The sequence below is a fragment of the Bubalus kerabau genome, chromosome 13, assembly GCF_029407905.1.
Source record: "Bubalus kerabau isolate K-KA32 ecotype Philippines breed swamp buffalo chromosome 13, PCC_UOA_SB_1v2, whole genome shotgun sequence".
NCBI classification, from domain to species: Eukaryota; Metazoa; Chordata; class Mammalia; order Artiodactyla; family Bovidae; genus Bubalus; species Bubalus kerabau.
In genome coordinates this window covers 48,739,864-48,756,157 of record NC_073636.1, presented here as the reverse complement: position 1 = coordinate 48,756,157, position 16,294 = coordinate 48,739,864, and the positions used below count along the sequence as shown (strand labels likewise).

Genomic DNA, 16,294 nt, shown 5'->3' with positions numbered 1-16,294 from the left:
GTTTTTTATTATTTACTTATTTGGCCATGCCAAGTCTTAATCATAGCACATGTGAGATCTAGTTCCCTGAGCAGGGTTTGAACCCAGGCCCCCTGCTTTGGGAATACAGAGTCTTAGCCACTGGACCACCAGGGAAGTCCTGTTTTTTACTCATTTTTTGTGTGACATTTTCTCATGTCAATTATTTCAATAAAACTGGGGGAAATAAATAAGAATTTTTAAAAGTTTGTTTCTCTCTCATGTTGCATGGTTTCCTTAAATGTTTGATAGCATTTGAAAATGAGGATATAGATTTGGGGGGGGGGGGGTTCACTGATAGGCTTTGCTTTCAGGTAACTGAGTGGGGAATTGATCTTTGTAGCAGATAACCTTTTCAAAAGAGACATTTAACTTCTAAAGAGCAGAGCCATCTGAATTCAGGCCAGCAGGGTGGAGATCTTGCAGCCATACACTCTCCCTGAATGTGACAGTGAGGCAACTGACTGTTCTTTATAGAGATTTTCTATTCATTCCCTTGTTTTTGATAACACACCTCATATCCACATTTGATATTTCATACCTATTTGTTGTACTTGTCATTTTCTGGGACTTGAATTTCTCTGAGAATATTCTAGAAAGCCACAGTTACATTCCCATTTTCACATACTCCTAGACTATGGATTTCACTGCTCTGCTTCATTACTAACCACTCCTTCTTCAATTTTCTATCTTCTAGTAAATCTTGAAATCTCTTATTGGTTGATGGCCTTTCTCCTGTTAACCTTTGTTGTTGTATGTTTATACCTTTTATTCCTATACTGTAATTTTAGCAGGGAGTCAACAGGAAGAAAAGATGAGTGGCAATCAACTATCTTTAACCAAAAATTAAAATATAAATTTAGATTTAGAAAAATTAAGGATTATGACTATTCTCACACTCAGCATTCTGAATTTTTCAAAATCATACCTGCCACTATAATAATAGCTAGTGTTTATTGAATATATATTACTAGAAAGGAGGACAGAAATCACTCCAATATTTCTAGAGCACCTTACACATGCATTGAGATTTGGAAAGAAATAATTTGATCCTTTTCCTACTAGCCTGGTGTAAACTGTTGCATTTTCCCTGTGGTACAGTCTAGGAAAATTGATAAATTCCTAGAGATTCACCTAAGTGACAATTCCTTCTCTTCTTCCATCCCTTACCTGTGAGCAAAAATGCAGGAGAGGTAAGCACAGTCTTACTGCACTGGGATGAGATGCAACATCTTCAGAGTCTCCAATTCCTCCTCTTTATTGGAGAACAGCCCAGTCTTTCTTATTTACTTATTACTGTAGTAAAGTTTCAGGCTCTATGCTTGGGCAATATCCTCTCATTTCATAGCACCTTATGAGATGGGTATTATTAGTCCCATTTTATAGAACCAGAAACTGAAGCTCAGAGATCCAGACTAAAATTTGCCCAATCCTTCTCATGTATAATGTCAGCAGTACCAGCAGGTGAACACAGATTTGTCAGTTTTCAAATCCTGAACCACATGCTGTAAAGTCACTGCCAAGATAAGAATATTAGATATGGTCCCCAAACCCCAATCTAGTTCATAAACTCTGAGTTACAATACCAGAAAAACAAACAATCCAATCAAAAAGTGGGGGAAAGACCTAAACAGACATTTCTCCAAAAAAGACATACAGATGGCTAACAAACACAAGAAAAAATTATTATTAGAGAAATGAAAATCAAAACTACAATGAGATATCACCTCACACCAGTCAGAATGAACATCATCAAAAAGTCTACAAACAATAAATGTTGGAAAGGGTGTGAAGAAAAGGGAACACTCTTGCATTGTTGGTGGGAAGGTAAATTGATACAGTCACTATGGAAGATGGTATGTATATTCCTTAAAAAACGAGGAATAAAATGACCATATGACCCAGCAATCCCACTCCTAGGCATATACCCTGAGGAAACCAAAATTGAAAAAGAGACACGTACCCCAATATTCACTGTAACACTTTTACAATAGCTAGAACATGGAGGCAACCTTGATATCCATCGACAGATGAATGGATAAAGAAGTTGTGTTAAATATACACAATGGAATATTACTCAGCCATAAAAAGGAACACATTTGAGTAGGTTCTAATGAGGTGGATGAACTTAGACCCTAAAGGAACACATTTGAGTAGGTTCTAATGAGGTGGATGAACTTAGAGCCTATTATACAGAGTGAAGTAAGTCAGAAAGAGAAAGATAAATATCATATCCTAACACATACAGAATCTAGAAAGATGTTACTGATGAATTTATTGGCAAGGCAGCAACAGAGAAACAGACATCACAAACAAACTTATGGACACAGGGAGAGAGGAGGAGAGGGTGAGATGTATGGAGAGAGTAACATGAAAACTTACACTACCATATGCAAAATAGATAGCCAATGGGAATTTGCTGTATGTCTCAGGGAACTCAAACAGGGGCTCTGTATCAACCTGGAGGGGTGGGATGGGGAGGGAGAGGGGAGGGAGGTCCTAGAAAGAGGGGACATATATCAACCTATGGCTGATTCATGTTGATGTTTGACAAAAAAAGCAGCAAAATGCTATAAAGCACTTATCCTTCAATTAAAAAATAAATTAATTTTTAAAAAAACTTGAGTTACAACAAACAACCACCTGCACATGACATTTTCTCTCCCTGCTCCCTGGAAGGTCATGGGTGGATCCAGAACCTCAATTCTCCTTCTCTTCTTAGTGAGTTGCTTCAGGGTCACAGTGTGCTCCTGTTGCTATCTTCCTCCTTCTCCTCATTTTGAATAATCTTGGTCTTACAGGAGAGTTATGAAAAGTACACAGAGAACTTGTAAACCCTTGTCATAGTCATAATAAAATTATGGAAATCAGGAAATTAGCATTCTAATAATACTATTAACTAATCCACTGCCCTATTCACATTTCACAGACTTTCCCTACTGACATCTGCTCTCTGTTTCAGGATTAAATCTCACACGGCATTTAATTGTCTCTTTAGTCTCCTCCAATCTGACACAGTCTTAGTTTTTCTGTCTCTCATTGTCACTTTTGAAACATATTAATGATTTATTTTATAAAAAATGTGAAAGTGAAGTCACTAAGTCATGGCTGACTCTTTGCAACCCCATAGACTGTAGCCTACCATAGACTGTAACCTACAGGCTTCTCCATCCATGGCATTTTCCAGGCAAGAGTACTGGAGTGGGTTGCCATTTCCTTCTCCAGGGGATCTTCCCGACTCAGGGATCGAACCTGGGTCTCCCACATTGCATGCAGACACTTTACCCTCTGAGCCACCAGGGAAGCCCCTTATTTTGTAAACTATCCTTCAATTTGTGTTTGTCTGATATTTTTTCATGATTAAACTGAGGTTATATATTTTGGGCAAGAATACCATGGAAGTGATGCTGTGTCTTCTCAGGTATGCAAGGTCAGTATGCATTATTACAGATGATGCTTATTTTGATCACTTGATTAAGGTGATAACTACAAGTTTTTTCCACTCTAAAATTATAATGTATCTTATAGGGAGATACTTTGAAACTACAAATATCCTGTTTCTCATCATACTTTTACTCATTTATTTTATAATCCTTTCTTTCCTATGATTACTAGATGTGGAAACTTCAAATACATCTTGTCTTTGCATCTTACTCATTTCCAAATTAAAGTTGTGCTTGTGTGTACCCGAGCAAAAGGGTCTAGATCGCAGGCCTGTGCCCCAGCTGCAAAGGAGGTTGGAAATTCGAGTTCTGATTTCTAGACTGAAATAATTTCTACAAATGTAAAGAAGACTTTCCAAGGGTAGTAGACAATGATGACTATGAATGATGTCCACTATTAAAATATTTTAAAGTGAAAAAACAAAACACAGGAAAAAAATATATGTATAGAATACTACCACTTGTATAAAAGCTAAATAGTCTACTCACACAGACTATCTCTGGCAGGTTCAAGATGAAACTGCTGCTGCTAAGTCACTTCAGTCGTGTTCAACTCTGTGCGACCCCATAGACGGCAGCCCACCAGGCTCCCCTGTCCCTGGGACTCTCCAGGCAAGAACACTGGAGTGGGTTGCCATTTCCTTCTCCAATGCATGAAACTGAAAAGTGAAAGTGAAGTCGCTCAGTTGTATCCGACTCGTAGCCATGAAACTAGTAACAGTTTTTTCCAGAGAAGGGAACTTAATATTATCAAGAGAAGATGAAGACAGTTATCAGAGTATATTCTTTTGTACCCTTTGATTTAAATGGATGCAAAGGAAGGAGGTCTGGCATGCTGCAGTCCATGGGGTCACAGAGAGTCGGATACAACTTGGCAACTGAACAACAGTAACAACAAAGGAAGGAAGAAGAAAGAAAGAAGGAGGGAAAGAGAGGGAGGAAAGCACAATCTTTCTTGCTCCTCTCACTCAACGGTGGCCTGCAACAAGATCTCCTTTGCCCTTCCTCACTATCTTTACATTGTACCTGTCCACAGACTGGGACATACCTCTCTGCCCACTCAGGGAGAACATTTTAGAACTTGTCTGAGCAGAGAAAGTACTTATTACCCTCCCAACTGGAAAGGAGGGTGTAGCTGCAGTAGGCACATTGTGATTTATTTTTTGCATTAAATAGAACACAAACATGAATACAGCTACTGAGTCTCAAGGACTCAGTGAAAACAAAAATACATTTTCAGTGACTGTTGCCTTTTCTTAGTTGCCAGACTTGTGACACATTTATGAGCTGAATGCACAATACAGAAATTTACATTGGGTAATGGCTTATTTGTTTTGTCAAATAAAACCATCAATCAGGGGGAAAAAATCCCTCTTTTCTCTTTCTAACAGTTTTCGCATTTTCTCTAAGTCAAGCATATAGAATTCTTTAAACTGTGCTGGATCATCTGGTAGAAGTGAAAACATATTAGCAGAAGAAGGTCATTTGTGTCTAACAAGTTAAAGTAGCTAGGATGGTCAAAGGCCCTCTACTGGTTTATTTCCCTTTTCTGTTCAGTGAATAAGAACATGGCCACTTCAATCATCCACTCCAGTGTACTTGTTACCAAGTCCGAGCTCACACCACTGGCCACGCAACAGGCCAATAAATCAAGAGATGAGCTGTTGGGACAAAGAATAGCAACTTTATTTGGAAAGTCAGCATGTTAAGAAGATGATGGACTGGCAATCCAAAGAACCATCTTCCCAGCATTAGAATTCAGCCTTATTTTATCCCAAAAAAGGAGGCATGTGTCTGGTTGTTTCAAACTTCTTGGTACTAGAATCCTTTGTGCTTGCAGCTGTCCAAGTAGGTCAGGTCACCATGTTTCTGTAAATATTCAACAAGGTTCCTGTAAACCAAAAAGGTTCCACAACTTTTTGTCTCTATATGAGTGAAAAATGTTATATCTTTAAAGGGAGGAAAAGCCTTGAAAATGGGCTATCCTGTATATTTTAGGTTTGTTCTTTTCTGTTATACCTTTATATTCCACATGATAATGCAGACCTGACTAACTTACCTATTGAGGGTAATGATTTTCAGTCCAGCTCTGCAGTATTATAAGTATCTGATAATAGTTATTGTTTCAATATTTGCACTGTGAACCTGGAAATTTTTGAGATGAGGAAATATATCTCCTGAAGCACAATAACTATCTACTAACTAAAAAATATACCTTAAAACTGTTTTCTAGAGACTACAGGTTATTATCGGAGAAGGCGATGGCACCCCACTCCAGTACTCTTGCCTGGAAAATCCCATGGATGGAGGAGCCTGGTAGGCTGCAGTCCACGGGGTCGCAAAGAGTCAGACACGACTGAGTGACTTCACTTTCGCTTTTCCCTTTCATGCATTGGAGAAGGAAATGACAACCCACTCCAGTGTTCTTGCCTGGAGAATCCCAGGGATGGGGGAGCCTGGTGGGCTGCCGTCTATGGGGTCGCACAGAGTCGGACACAACTGAAGCGACTTAACAACAACAACAACAGGTTATTATAGGCAACTACCAAACTTCCAATTCTATCTCAAAAAACCATCTCTGAAGCCTTTTCTAAAGCTCCCCACCATGCCACACACCTGGGAGAGATACACACCACTCCTCCATGTTCCCTCGGATCTGAAGATAAAGTCTATGCCTGCTCTGAGTATTTTCAGCACTTGTTTCAGTGTCTAGCTCACAGTAATACCATGGATGAATGAATAAATAATCTTATTCATTGCTTGATGAACATGTGTGGATTAAATAACAGACTTAAAGTGTTGATTCTGCTTGCTTTTAAGAGGAATTCAAGCAAGCATTGCTTGTTAATATATTATTGAATTTTGAAGTCCAAAATATACTTTTTAATACACTTGTAAATCAGAACCTTAGAGGATGAATTGAACTTCTATCACAATAATAAGCAAGTACTAAAAAAAAAAAAAAAAAACCTAAGACATTCAATATAGATGAAACTCAAAAACAATGCTAAACAAAAGAAACTAGATACAAAATAATATATATCATCCAATTCCATTTATATATGGTACAGATATCAGCAAAAATCCATTTAAGGATTTGAAGTCAGGATAATGGCTACTCTTGGTGAGTGGTGGTAGTATTAAAAACTAAAAGCTGAGATTAAGGGGTTTCTGAGGACTGGCAATGTCCTGTTTCTTCATCTGGATGTTCATTTCACAGATGTGTCCAGCATGTGAAAATTCATCAGCTATATATTCTTGATTTGTGTTCTTGCATATAAAAGTATATTTCAATGAAAAGCTTAAAAAGGAATTTAGGCCAAGCAGAAAGCTTAAAACCAGTTAAATTCTTTAGCGCAATCTAGATATTTTCAACTAAAATGGAAAACCAATTTGGTGTAGAGAAAGCCATCACTACTTTATGATCGTTTCCAAAATCCTGAAGACAGTGTATAGTCTAATCAGTCATGCACAGTCTCCAGAAAGCAAGTCTTAGACACTCTCTACTCCAAATAAGTGCATATTTGCTCAGTTGGTATTAGGTATGCAAGAAAGTGGAACCAGATGACAGTTGACCACATTCCTATAGTTGACAAACTACCAAATTAGGAAATTCAGTTTCAAATTTTTTTTTAATTTTATTTTATTTTTAAACTTTACAAAATTGTATTAGTTTTGCCAAATATCAAAATGAATCTGCCACAGGTATACATGTGTTCCCCATCCTGAACCCTCCTCCCTCCTCCCTCCCCATTCCATCCCTCTGGGTCGTCCCAGTGCACCAGCCCCAAGCATCCAGTATCGTGCATCGAACCTGGACTGGCAACTCATTTCATACATGATATTTTACATGTTTCAATGCCATTCTCCCAAATCTTCCCACCCTCTCCCTCTCCCACAGAGTCCATAAGACTGTTCTATACATCAGTGTCTCTTTTGCTGTCTCGTACACAGGGTTATTGTTACCATCTTTCTAAATTCCATATATATGCGTTAGTATACTGTATTGGTGTTTTCTTTCTGGCTTACTTCACTCTGTATAATAGGCTCCAGTTTCGTCCACCTCATTAGAACTGATTCAAATGTATTCTTCTTAATGGCTGAGTAATACTCCATTGTGTATATGTACCACAGCTTTCTTATCCTTTCATCTGCTGATGGGCATCTAGGTTGCTTCCATGTCCTGGCTATTATAAACAGTGCTGCGATGAACATTGGGGTACACGTGTCTCTTTCCCTTCTGGTTTCCTCAGTGTGTATGCCCAGCAGTGGGATTGCTGGATCATAAGGCAGGTCTATTTCCAGTTTTTTAAGGAATCTCCACACTGTTCTCCATAGTGGCTGTACTAGTTTGCATTCCCACCAACAGTGTAAGAGGGTTCCCTTTTCTCCACACCCTCTCCAGCATTTATTACTTGTAGACTTTAGGATCGCAGCCATTCTGACTGGCGTGAAATGGTACCTCATAGTGGTTTTGATTTGCATTTCTCTGATGAGTGATGTTGAGTGTCTTTTCATGTGTTTGTTAGCCATCTGTATGTCTTCTTTGGAGAAATGTCTATTTAGTTCTTTGGCCCATTTTTTGATTGGGTCATTTATTTTTCTGGAGTTGAGCTGTAGGAGTTGCTTGTATATTTTTGAGATTAGTTGTTTGTCAGTTGCTTCATTTGCTATTATTCTCTCTCATTCTGAAGGCTGTCTTTTCACCTTGCTAATAGTTTCCTTTGATGTGCAGAAGCTTTTAAGCTTAATTAGGTCCCATTTGTTTATTTTTGCTTTTATTTCCAATATTCTGGGAGGTGGGTCATAGAGGATCCTGCTGTGATGTATGTCAGAGTGTGTTTTGCCTATGTTCTCCTCTAGGAGTTTTATAGTTTCTGGTCTTACGTTTAGATCTTTAATCCATTTTGAGTTTATTTTTTTTAATCATTTTAATTCTAAAACCCCATATTTGCTGCTGTTTGTTCAACTGGCCTTTTAAAATTAAATGTAAAGTACTTTCAGAACCATAATAATGGCTGAATATGGTAATGCCAAGCAAAAACAAGGATTCCACTTCTAAATTTTGCAACATTTTAAATTAAACATAAGTTATCAGAAGCTTTATGTACTTGATGAAAATCGGTAAAGACTGTATTACTGCATGAAACTCCTCCATGGACTGAAATTCGGGTGGTGGGAATCCCTTTACCCATTTTACAAATGAGAAAACTATAATTTCCTGTTTTATAACCCTGTATCCTCAAAGCTCAGACTCAGGCCTGGTGCGCAATAAATACTCAACGAAAGGTTTGGAGAGGTGTGCCAAATGCCCAAGGTCACCCACCCTTCCTGCTTCCTTCGGAAGTGAATCCGACAGGAAGGTGAGTGGAGGACTGGGTGGTGAATCTGAGGTGAGCCACCCAGACTTCAGCGAGGGGAGCGGCCTTAGGTTGCCCAGGGATCTTCCAACGTGCGTGTTTGGGACGCCTCGCCCTTCTCAGAGGTTTACACCATCCTGTTACTCAGAGATGAACCACTTTTGTTTCTTCCAGCTGGCAACCACAGGTGCTCCGGGCTGAGGCAGTTGAGCGGAGTCAGTTGTTCTTGCCTAGAGCCAGGGCTCGGAGGAAGTGGATGCACCCGGGATGTGAGTGACGAGTACACCCGGAGGGCGGGGAAAGTAGCAGGATCTTAATCACCAGGCTAGTCCCGGGCGGGCCTCGGGGAACTGGGAAACGAGAGGCGGTCTAGAGAAGGGTGGGCAGGATGAGAGGTCGCAAGAGGGGCGTGGGTCTGAGCATCCGCCCCGGTTCTCCCCGCTGTCCTGCCGCGCGGCAGCCCAGCGACCACCGTTTGTCCGTAAAGTCTGCAGAGCGCCCCCTCCCTGGGCAGTGGGACCTGGCAGGCTGGGGCTAGTCGTGCTGCTGCTTGCCCGCCGCTCTGGCCGGCCGTGCCCGGAGGGCAGCGCGGGGCGGAGACCAGTCGGCGGGGGCGGGCGCCAGTCTAGGCTGTAGGTCCGCGCGCAGCACTCGCCCGCAGAGCCTCGCGGAGCAGCCGCCGCCACCGCGCGCCCCTAGCTCGGCCTGGGTGGCCTCTGCCCGCGTCTCCAGGAGGGCAGCGGCACACGTGCCCGGCCGCGAGACCGCACGCCGCAGGCTTGAGAAAGGAAGTGAGTGCCCAGGAGCTGGGCCCCGGCGGGGACTGGAGACTGGCGGGGAAGGGAGGCTGCAATGGGCACCACTGGTTCCCCAGAACCCCGCTCCTGCCTTTCTGCGGCTTCCTGCACATAAATAGCTGTTGAATTAAAAATCGCGTGATCAGCTTGTTACCACCTTCTCCGACCTTGAGCATCTGGCTGCGCAAAATAAACTCAGTCCAGCAGCGGTGCTGACCTTACGGGTGGGGAGGGGTTTCTACCCACCCACCACATTCCCCTGGGCCCCAGGACCTTGCATACCTGGCAAAAGACAGGCCAGTGGCCTTCGGACCCACTCACTCTCTGTTCCTCCAGAGGAAGCATTCGGTCTATTTCCCTCTCTGTCTCTCTGTCTGCCTGTGTCTGACTGTCTTGACTGAGTTTTCTATAAAGGACCGCCGGAAGTGGGCCACTGGGTTTCCCCAGGGAAGGCAGGTGTGCTGGTGCGCTTCGCTTCTTGTTCTGATCTTTAACACACTAGATCTGCTTTCCCAGCCGAAGTTTGAGGCTTTCCTCAACAAGCAACAGCTTGCTGCAGAAGTTCACTCTCGAAAAGAAAGGAGCAGAAAAGATAGGAGTGGAATGTGGGTAAACCAGATTGTCTAATTTTAGCCTGAATTTCGTTGTAAGGAAATCACTACGGCCTGTTTTTTTAATGAGAAATACTTTATTGCCCAGGTTTGGTAAAGAAAAATCCTGTCTGATTGCTCCCAAAACAAGCAGCAAGGAGTCATTTTAAAAGTAAGGTTATTTTCTTTATGTACAAAACATTTTAAATAACAAAGCCTCAAAGCATAGCATTTAAAAAGCTGTAAGGATCTTAAAGTCAAATACTTCAATACCATGTTAAGAATTTGACAGTGAAAGAGGTATCTTTATTGTCTCCTAACTGGGAAAGATTTATGTTAGTTACAATGTTTGGTGAAGGTACTGAGAATTTAGCTCATAGTTTTAAGTGTTGTATTTCATATTAACTTTGTAATATTATCGAAAATATGTCCCAGAGTGCTGGTTGAGAGTTTGGAGTTAGAACCTGAATTTCTGTTTGCACTCCATGGTCTAACTTGCTGTGTGACTTCTGATAAATTACCTAGCTTTTCTGTGTTTCCTCATTTCTAAATGGGATTGCTGAGAGGATGGAGATAACACGAGGATAGTAGTTATCCCAGAGTACATCATTCTGCATGATGTACACAATAAATAACACCTGAGGCTGAAGATGACAGTGAGGTGGTTAGGCCCAACATAATCACTGCATGACACTGCCCATGCAAGAAGTCTTGTATGTTCCTCTGTGCATTGGGAGGTGCAAACATTAGGGTCCTTCTAGTCGCCTCTGAACTCTTGAAGTTGAGTGGAACAAATGAAATCTGTTCTAAGCCTGTTCAGATTTGCAGCATTTATCTTGTCATTCTCTTTTGCTTACAAATGTAAACAGTGACACTGGTGGTTTAATTATTGCTTTTTATAATTTTTTTAACTTTTTAATGAAATATAGTTGATGTACAGCATTATAAGTTACAGATGTACAACAGTGATTCACAATTTTAAAGGCTATACCCCATTTATACTTATAAAATATTGGCTATATTCCCTGTGTTATACAATATATCCTATAAGCTATAAAGGTTATTTTATACATGATAGTTTGTGGCTCTTAATTTCCCCTATTTTGCCCCTCCATCCTTCCCTTTCCCCACTGGTAACCACTAGTTTTTCTCTATATATGTGTTCTCTATCTATATATCTGTTTCCTTTTTGTTATATTCAGTAGTTTATTATTTTAGATTCCACATATAAGTGTTATCATACAGTATTATCTGTCTGCCTTATTTCACTTAGCATAATATCTTCAAGTCCATCCATGTTGTTGGAAATGGCAAAATGTCATTCTTTTTTATGGTTGAATAATATCCCATTCCACATATTTATCCACTCATATGTTGATGGACACTTAAGCTGCTTCATATTTTGGCCATTGTAAACAATATCTTTACAATATGTATATTTTGTATCTTTTCAAATTGGTGTTTTGGGGGGATTTTTTTTTTGTTATTTTGTTTTGTTTTTTGATATATATCAGGAATGTCATTGCTGGGTCATATGCTAGCTCTATTTTTAGCTTTTTGAAAAACCTCCATACTGTTTTCCACACTGGCTACACCAATTTACATTTTCACCAACAGTGTATTGAAGGTTCCCTTTTCTCCATGTCCTCACCAACGTTTGTTATATCTGGTCTTTTGATCATCACCATTCTGACAGGTATGAGACTGTATCTCACTGTGGTTTTAATTTGCATTTCTCTGGTGATTAACAATGTTGAGCATCTTTTCTTGTGCCTATTGGCCATTTATATGTCTTCTTTGGAGAGATGTTTATTTAAGTCTTCTGCCCATTTTTTGAGGGGGTAGGGTTTTTTTAATTGAGCTGTTTAAGCTGTTTGTATGTTTTAGAAATCAATCCCTTGTCTGTCACATCTTCTACAAATATTTTCTCCCATTCTATATGTTGTCTTTTTGTTTTGTTTATAGCTTCCTTTGCTGTACAAAAGCTTTTACATCTAATTAGGTCGCATTTGTTTATTTTTGCTTTTATCTCATTTGCTTTAGGAGACATACAAAAAAAAAATGTTGCTACCATTTATGTCAAAGAGTGTTCTGTCTATGGTTTCTTCTAGGAGTTTTATGGTTTCTGGTTACATTTAGAATCTTTAATCCATTTTGAATTTTTGTATATAGTGTTAGAGAATGTTCTAATTTCATTCTTTTACATGTAACTGTCCAGTTTTCCCAGTAGTACTTATTGAAGAAACTGTCTTTTCTCCATTGTGTATTCTTGTCTCCTTTGTTGTAGATTAATTGACCATAAGCATGTTGGTTTAGTTTTGAGCTCTCTGTTCTATTCCATTGATCTAAGTGTCTGTTTTTGTGCCAGTCCCATACTGTTTTGAGTACTATAGCCTTATAGTATAATCTGAAATCAGGAAGCATGATTCCTCTAGCTCTGTTCTTCTTTTTCAAGCTTGTTTTCACTATTTGTGGTTTTTTGTGTTTCCATACAAATTTTTTAATTATTTGTTCTAGATCTGTGAAAAATGCCTTTGCTATTTTTATGGGGATCACACTAAATCTGTAGATTTCCTTGCATAGTATTGTCATTTTAACAATATTAATTCTTCCAACCCATGAACATGGTATATCTTTCCATCTGTTTGTATTATCTTCCATTTCTTTGATCAGTTTCTTGTAAATAGATCCAAGTACAGATCTTTTACCTCCTTAGATTGTTTTATGACTAAGTATTTTATTATTTTAGATGTAGTGGTAAGTAGGATTGTTTCCTTAATTTCTCTGATAGTTCATTGTTAGTGTACAGAAATGCAACAGATTCTATATATATATAGTATCCTGCAATGTTACCAAATTCATTGATTAGCTCTAGTAGTTTTCTGGTGGCATCTTTAGGGTTTTCTATATATAGTGCCATGTTATCTGCAAACAGTGACAGTTTTACTGCTTCCTCTCCAGTTTGGCTTCCATTTATTTCTTTTTCTTGTCTTATTGCTGTGGCTAGGTCTTCCAATACTATGTTGTATAAAAGTGGCTATAGTGAGCATCCTTGTCTTGTTCCTGATCTTTTATTTATTTATTTATTTATTTATATGCATCAGGTCTTAGTTGCAACATGTGGGATCCTTCATTGCCTCACAGGGACTCTAGTTGTGGCATGCAGACTTCAGTAGTTGCAGCATGTGGGCTCTCTAGTTTTGGCACAGAGGCTCTGGAGTGCACAGGCTCAGTAGTTGCTCCAGGGTATGTGGGATCTTGTTCCCCTACAAGGGATCAAACCTGTGTCCCCTTTATTGCAAGGTGGATTCTTAACCACTGGACCACCAGTGAAGTCCCTGTTCCTGATCTTACAGGGAAATGCTTTTACCTTTTCATCACTGAAAATGATGTTTGCTGTGGGTTTCTCATTTATGACCTTTATTATGTTGAGGTAGATTTCCTCTATGCCCACTTTCTTGAGAGTTTTTACTATAATTAGTGGTTGATGGTTTAGTTACTAAGCTATGTCCAACACTTGTGACCAAATGGACTGGAGCCTGCCAGGCTCCCTTATCCACGGGATTTAGTGCTTAATACTAAAAATAATGTTCCTCAAAGGTCACCATGGTCCTAGCTTAATACTGATCTAATTAGGTTGAAGGGAGGAACTGAGTCCTGGAACTAATTTTTTTTAAGTGGCTGTTGTGACTTAAGAGTAGAAGATGAAGACTAGCATCAGCTGGAGTTTGTTATGAATGCAGGGTTTCCACATCATTCCCAGATCTGCTGACTGGAACCTGCATGTTAATAAGATCCTGCTGAATATAATCTGCATATAAATAAGATCCACAGGGTTCCTGTGCACTTTCCCTTAGAGAGACCCTTTCCCGAGCCCTTTGCATACACTGATGGTTTTCAAGAACAGGCTTTATGAAAACAGGGATTTCTTATAAGCTGTCTTTACTTAGCAAAGTGAAACAGATTTGTCATAACTTAAATGACTGATTTTTATTTCAAATCTTAAAATAGCCAGAAGAGGTATTATCATTTTCTTCCTCCTTAAGAGAGAGCTGACATTTTTAAGTTCTGCAAATTTGGGATTCCAGTCTTCCTATTATACTCAAAACACTCAGTTTTGATACTGCTTAGCTTCATTCATCCTAGTTCTTCCAATGATGGGACACTGTGGGTTTGAAGCACTCACCCCATCTGCACTTTGAAGAGTGGGATTGTATGTCTATCGCTCCTGTTTTAAATATTTTGCCAAAAGTGTGTCCAAAAACTTATATGATATATATAATATAAAATGGTAACTCAAGTAAGTTGAATATGTGCTGCCCTTGGCCACCCTGGGGCTGATCCACCACTCAAGAGCAGAGGGCCCCTCTCACCCTCTCTGCTGCTGCAAGTCACCCTGGAGCTGATCCCCCACCACTGCCGAGCTCTGGCCCCAGCCTCTCCTCTCCTCCGGCTCTATGCTAGGAATTGGTGGTGCTGGTCACTACCCTGCTCCCACCTCTGTCTCCAGTGTGACCTCTGTGAAGCTGCTTCCCAGGCCACCAGTGCCTCTTCAGGCTGCTGCTGCCATGCTGTCCTTTGGACATCCAGTCTACCGGAGAAGGAAATGGCAAAGACCTCTAAGGAGGCCTTACAGAAGCTGAGAAAAGAAGGGAGGCGAAAGGCAAGGAGGAAGGGAAAGATATACACAACTGAATGCAAAGTTCCAGAGAATAGTAAGGAGAGATAAGAAAGCCTTCTTAAGTGTACAATGCAAAGAAATAGAGGAAAACAATAGAATTGGAATGACTAGAGATCTCTTTAAGAAAACTGGAGATAGCAATGGAACATTTCATTGCAAAGATAGGCACAATAAAGGACAAAAATGGTAAGGACCTACAAAAGCAGAAGAGATTAAGAAAAGGTGGCAAGAATACACAGAAGATGGTGTGATCACTCACCTAGAGCCAGCCATCCTGGAATGAGAAGTCAAGTGGTCCTTAGGAAGCATCACTACAAACAAAGCTAGTGGAGGTTATGGAATTCCAGCTGAGATATTTCAAATCCTAAAAGATAATGCTGTCAATATGCCAACAAATTTGGAAAACTGAGCAGTGACCACAGGACTGGGAAAGGTCAGCTTTCATTCCAGTCCCAAAGAAAGGCAATGCCAAAGAATGTTCAAACTGTGGCACCATTACACTCATCTCATGTGCTAGCAAAGTAATGCTGAAAATTCTCCAAGCCAGGCTTCAACAGTACGTGAACTGTGAACTTCCAGATGTTCAAGCTGGATTTAGAAAAGGCAGAGGAACCAGAGATCGAATTGCCAAGATCTGTTGGATCATTGAAAAAGCAAGAGAGTTCCAGAGAAACATCTACTTCTGCTTTATTGACTATGCCAAAGCCTTTGACTGTGTGGATCACAACAAACTGTGCAGAATTCTTAAAGAGATGGAAATACCAGACCACTTTATCTGCCTCCTGAGAAATCTGTATGAAGGTCAAGAAGCAAGAGTTAGAACCAGACATGGAACAGACTGGTTCCAAATTGGGAAAGGAGTACATCAAGGCTGTATATTGTCACCCTGCTTGTTTAACTTATATGCAGAATACATCATACGAAATGCTGGGCTGGATGAAGCACAAGCTGGAATCAATATTGCTGGGAGAAATATCAATAACCTCAGATATGCAGATGACACCCCCCTTATGGCAGAAAATGAAGAAGGACTAAAGAGCCTCTTGATGAACATGAAAGAGGAGAATGAAGAAGTTGGCTTAAAACTCAGCATTCAAAAAACTAAGATCATGGCATCTGGTCCTATCACTTCATGGCAAATAGATGAGGAAACAACAGAAATAGTGACAGACTATTTTCTTGGGCTCCAAAATCACTGCAAATAATGATTGCAGCCATGAAGTTAAAAGATGCTTGGCTCTTAGAAGAAAACCTATAACCAACCAAGAAAGCATATTAAAAAGCAGAGACATCACTTTGCTGACAAAGGTCTGTCTAGTCAAAGCTATGATTTTTCCAGTAGTCATGTATGGATGTGAGAGTTGGACTATAAGGAAAGCTGAGTGCCAAAGAATAGATTCTTTTG

The 16,294-nt window shown here is 40.0% G+C and overlaps 1 protein-coding gene and 1 long non-coding RNA gene across 17 annotated transcripts in view; one reads left to right on the top strand and one right to left on the bottom strand.

Annotated features, from left to right (window-relative positions):
- Positions 1-5,125: 5,125 nt before the first annotated feature.
- LOC129625651 (uncharacterized) lies at positions 5,126-10,126 on the bottom strand. 2 transcript variants are annotated; one of them, XR_008701570.1, is made up of 2 exons: positions 9,901-10,126; positions 5,126-5,352 (listed from the first exon to the last, which is right to left on the bottom strand). It is a non-coding gene; the product is annotated as an uncharacterized LOC129625651 (long non-coding RNA). The 2 variants fall into 2 exon arrangements; XR_008701571.1 differs by having other exon boundaries at positions 5,126-5,330.
- The window catches only part of FERMT1 (FERM domain containing kindlin 1), a 61,517-nt gene continuing 53,040 nt past the window's right edge, over positions 7,818-16,294 (top strand). For 3 of the 15 annotated variants that reach the window (XR_008701568.1, XM_055544273.1, XM_055544274.1), the window contains exon 1: positions 9,173-9,612. The gene's annotated coding sequence lies outside the window, so the exon portion shown is untranslated. The other 12 variants (XM_055544264.1, XM_055544267.1, XM_055544263.1 and 9 more) reach the window with 12 other exon arrangements.